Source organism: Rhagoletis zephyria, unplaced genomic scaffold (genome assembly GCF_001687245.7).
Source record: "Rhagoletis zephyria isolate East Lansing unplaced genomic scaffold, Rhagoletis_zephyria_1.1 Rzeph_scaffold_03227, whole genome shotgun sequence".
Taxonomy (NCBI): domain Eukaryota; kingdom Metazoa; phylum Arthropoda; class Insecta; order Diptera; family Tephritidae; genus Rhagoletis; species Rhagoletis zephyria.
The window spans coordinates 30,751-36,297 of record NW_016160310.1 but is presented as its reverse complement, the minus strand read 5'-3'; positions in this window follow the sequence as shown (position 1 = coordinate 36,297).

Genomic DNA, 5,547 nt, shown 5'->3' with positions numbered 1-5,547 from the left:
AATTTTTTTTTTTTGCAAAAACGGTAAATTGCAAATATCTCAAAAACGGTACCATAAAATTAAAAATAACCTTGATTTTCGGAATCAGGGGGTGATTTTACATACGAATTTCACGATTCCACTGTTTAAAAAACGAAAAAAACTTTAACTCTTCGATTTTAAAAATGCATTATATATTGGATTTTTTATGATTTGCATGCAGCTGTGCCTCCTTCACACAATTTTATATGCCTCGAACAACAAGTCAGTTTTAGTGCTATTCTAGACCTTTAATTTTAGCCAAGGTAGAATTCTCTAGGCGCTTTGGGAGCTAAATTATTACGATTCTGAAGTTAAACTTCGAAATTTCATTCGACCTTTTACGCAATTTATTTTCTAATTTCGGAGTTAAAACTAGTACAGCAGTTTCGAAGTTTGGTTTAAAATTGTTATAACTTGGCTCTCAGAGGGCCTAGAGGCTTCTACCTTGGCTCAATTTAAAGGTCTTGAATTGCACTTATCGTTCGAGGAATATAAAATTGTGTGAAGGATGCACATCTGCATGCAAATAGAAAGAAATTCAATAAATAATGCATTTTTTAAATTAAGGTGTTAAAATTTTTTTCGAGTTTTGAACAGTAGAATCGTGTTGCTCGTCTCAAAACCTATAATACTAGTATAATGAAAAATACATACATTTTTTGTTTTGGAATAAATCGGGTGGATTTTGCATGTTTTTTCGAAGAACACTACTTTTTTAAGGTCAAATGGCAATTGTGGCTCAATGGCAATATTTTTTCGGGAAAGGGATTTACTTTAGCTTTCAAAACCATTTTGTTTCGTATCAAAATGCTGCTTCTGTCGAAAGCGCTACGATTAATTCGCATGCAGTGTTCAAAAAGCAGGTATGCTTTTCTTATATAAGTGCGTATAAATTTCCAAATAATTTTCTAAAACAAACATTAAAATCTAAATGTATACTATGCACTTATCTTAGCTTTAAATTTTACCTTTTTCGCAGCTCCCTATGTTTATCTTCATCTTAATCAGGGATCACACGATTTGCAAATTTGCCCAGATTTGTACATTTTGGCAGGTACAGAGTGGTGTTGTTCCGAAATTCTTTTATTGAGCTGAACGCAAATTTCTAAACAACACCACTCTGTGACTGCCAAAATGTACAAATCTGTACAAATGTACAAATCGTGTGATCTTCGCTTAACGGCTTCTTTACAGCGTTTTCACTACTGCTAGTGATAGCAGAGAGTAATTTGCCGGCGCAACTAAGTAGTATAGTTTTAGACACTGGTATGATAGATTCTATTGTGAATTCTTGGGTAAGATAAATACCGGAAATTAGTTCGAATGAATCAGCTGTTAACCTTGTGATATTTCTATACGAATTTCTGTAGAGCACGTACCGGGTGTGTTGGTTGTACTTGAGCTGAATGCTTAAATTAAATAAGACACCGATTTGTTTCTGATTATGCTCCTAATTCGTGACACATTGGGCGCGTTGATAAGACTTACATAGATATTGTACATGATTCAATAATAAATTTCTAGAAACTACTACTAAAATACAAGGAGAAATATTGTCTTCGTATAAAAAGTTCAACGGGCAACACTGCCGATTTTTTCATCGATTGTGTCGTGGAAATTCGTATTCTTATTGCGCAAATTCCAGAAAGTATGCCAAAAAAATCAAAAATAGAAATATTTTGAATTAGAGTGAAACCCGCTTAAGTACCCCCCCCGCTTAAGTACCTAACCCGCTTAAGTAACCAACATTTTTGGACACCGTGAATTTTTTAATATAATCTGAAGAAAATCCCTCCCTTAAGTACCTCCCCGCTTATTTACCCAACTCGCCTAAGTACCTCATTTTTTCGTGCTTCATTTACAATTTTACTTATTATTTTCCCCTTTTAAGTGCTCTTTTAAAATTCCTTAAAATATTTAACGTATTTTGAAATTCAGTAGCAGCGCTACACGCCTTCGTTAAAAAAATTCTAAAAAATCAACGGTAACTTTTAGCCACTTGAAACTTGCACATTATTACTCTAATATTGAATGGGCTATAAAACCGTATACTCAAAATACACTTTTGAGAAAAAAGTTTGAAACTATGATGAATTTTTTTTAAGTATTCTACAAAATCTTAAGCTTAGGTTTATATGGTATTTGTTAGGGAATGAACTGCATTTTAATTGACTGAAAAATCTTAAAAATTAGTGAATAAACATAAGTGGCAAACAATATCATTTTGAATTTGGTAAAAAATGATATGTCCAACTTTGACTTTTTAAACAATTTAATTCTTGTAAAAATGACATACCATTGCACTAAATATTTTTTTTAATAAAGTTTTTCTTTACTTGTTTATGTGTTTAAATAATGCTACGTTTTTGGTTTTAAACTATGTGTACTTCATTTAATGTTGTTATTCAAGTATTTATGTAAGTTAACAAGAAGATGAAACTACATCAGTAATTATGTATGTTCGCTTAAGTACCCGCATCGAGGTACTTAAGCGGGTTCTTTTAAGTACCCAACCCGCCTAAGTACCTCAAAAAGCTGACATTTTTCGTGAGGTACTTAAGCAGGTTTTACTATAAAGCAATAATTTACATATTTCTTTGCAGAGTATCAGAGTTATTCATAATTTGTATTTCAAAATTGGGGTTTTACAATAAGTGCAGCCGTTGCACGTAAGTTTTGCGTGCTAGGATCCCTGTGGCTGGTGCAGTCCACTTGGAACTACTTTGGTCAAGTGCAGCCGTCGCATAGTTACAAGTAAATGTGAAAGTACAAATATTAATAAACTAGCAGGCCCGGCGAACTTCGTCCCGCCCAAAATTAGATTTTTACTTTAAACATTTTGGTCCAACAGTTTCTCCAATAATCCACATTTACGATTGGTACTGCACATTGATCGGCTAAGACTATGGTTTGGTGGTCGTTCACCGCCTTAAATAACCGGACGAATGTGTTATGTCCATGAGAAGCTCCCTGGTGGCAACAATGATCCGGATCTATAGTGAATGTGCCCGAGAAACATTATCTTATAGTTGGTGGCAGTTTCAAAATGAATGCGTATCCTTGTTCAACAGAAATACAATATACATATATAAACTGAGATGAAATCCCTTAAAAGTCAGTTTCGCGAAACCAATTTAAGTGAGAAATTATTTTTTCCGTCAGGTTCTATATTAAATTCAATTAAAAAAAATAAATTTTTATTAAATCGCTTTCATGAAACTGGCTTTTAAGGTATTTCGACAGGTGGTTATTTGAGATTTACCACTGCACAATTCAACCCTGGTTTCTTCGAATGAAGTTTTAACGCATAATAATATTGGCAAATCACATCCATTGGGCCAATCGTAACACATGAGAGTTCGATATACTAAATAGTGCAACAGGTGGATTTAGTCTGACATTTACGGCACCTTTTCTCACTTGTCGATTTTTAGTAATAACTCGACCTCAGCACCACCTTGAAGCACTTTTTTTGCAATTGGACTGCCTTTACCGTTTCCAATACATGTTTTGAATATTCGCCAAAACGGATCATGAAAGATTTTTAGTAATAACTCAACTCCAGCGCCAACTGGCGGATTAAATTGTGAAACTAAACTATCCAGAGTCCCACTCAAACACACACACAAAACTTTGTTAAAATCCCTCCAGCCATTTAGGATTTCACTCACAAATATACCTACAGAAGAATTATATACACATTCAAAGATAAGTAAAAGTCAGTACGTTTGTACTTTGCCACGCCCCCTCTTTAAAGAGCCCATTTTTCTCAATGATTATGGGATTAATTTCATATATCTCCATACGACGTGTTCCAGTACTGTACCATGAACACTTCCAGAGATATGCAGTATGAAATTCGGCTCGTACGGTAGGTGCCACGCCCCCTTTTGNGCGTATCCTTGTTCAACAGAAATACAATATACATATATAAACTGAGATGAAATCCCTTAAAAGTCAGTTTCGCGAAACCAATTTAAGTGAGAAATTATTTTTTCCGTCAGGTTCTATATTAAATTCAATTAAAAAAAATAAATTTTTATTAAATCGCTTTCATGAAACTGGCTTTTAAGGTATTTCGACAGGTGGTTATTTGAGATTTACCACTGCACAATTCAACCCTGGTTTCTTCGAATGAAGTTTTAACGCATAATAATATTGGCAAATCACATCCATTGGGCCAATCGTAACACATGAGAGTTCGATATACTAAATAGTGCAACAGGTGGATTTAGTCTGACATTTACGGCACCTTTTCTCACTTGTCGATTTTTAGTAATAACTCGACCTCAGCACCACCTTGAAGCACTTTTTTTGCAATTGGACTGCCTTTACCGTTTCCAATACATGTTTTGAATATTCGCCAAAACGGATCATGAAAGATTTTTAGTAATAACTCAACTCCAGCGCCAACTGGCGGATTAAATTGTGAAACTAAACTATCCAGAGTCCCACTCAAACACACACACAAAACTTTGTTAAAATCCCTCCAGCCATTTAGGATTTCACTCACAAATATACCTACAGAAGAATTATATACACATTCAAAGATAAGTAAAAGTCAGTACGTTTGTACTTTGCCACGCCCCCTCTTTAAAGAGCCCATTTTTCTCAATGATTATGGGATTAATTTCATATATCTCCATACGACGTGTTCCAGTACTGTACCATGAACACTTCCAGAGATATGCAGTATGAAATTCGGCTCGTACGGTAGGTGCCACGCCCCCTTTTGCAATAGCTCCATATTTCCTCCATGACTATGCGATTAATTTCATATATCACCACCCCAAGTTCCAATACTCTACCAAGAACAATTCTCCGGAGATTCTTATTATGAAAAATTCGGTTTTTATGGGAAGTGCCAAGCCCCCTTTTAAATAGTCCGAATTTTTCGTCATGAGTATGCGATTGATGGTTATCAATTGATTGCTATCATATGTTTCCGTACCAAGTTCAAAAATTTTACCATGAACGCTTCCAGAAATAGGCAGTAAGAAAATTTCGGTTTGTATGGGAAGTGCCACGCGCCCTTTTCAAATACCTCCAATTTTTATCCAAGAGTGTGGGATTGATTTCATATATCTACATACCAAGTTCCAATACTCTACCATAAATACTTCCCGAGATATGCAGTATTAAAAATTCGGTTTCTATGGGAGGTGCCACGCCCCCCTTTTCCAATAACTCAAATTTTACCCCAAGAGTATACGATGGATTTCATATATCTCCATACCAAGTTCCAGAACTCTACCATGAACATTTCCAGAGATATAGGGTATGAAAAATTCGGTTCGTATGGGAGGTTCCACGCCCCTTTTATATATGGAGATTGTTTTTAGTCGATAACCATCCTTTGAACGTCTGCAGCAGGTGTCCAAAATTTCAAAAAATATCGGTTCAGCCGTTCTCGATCTTTGCGATATACATAGATGGATAAAACTTGCTGCTTTTAATATTGCGCTCACTTACGTACAATAAAATTATAGTTTAAAAAACTAAAACCTCGCTGTTATAATTTCCATT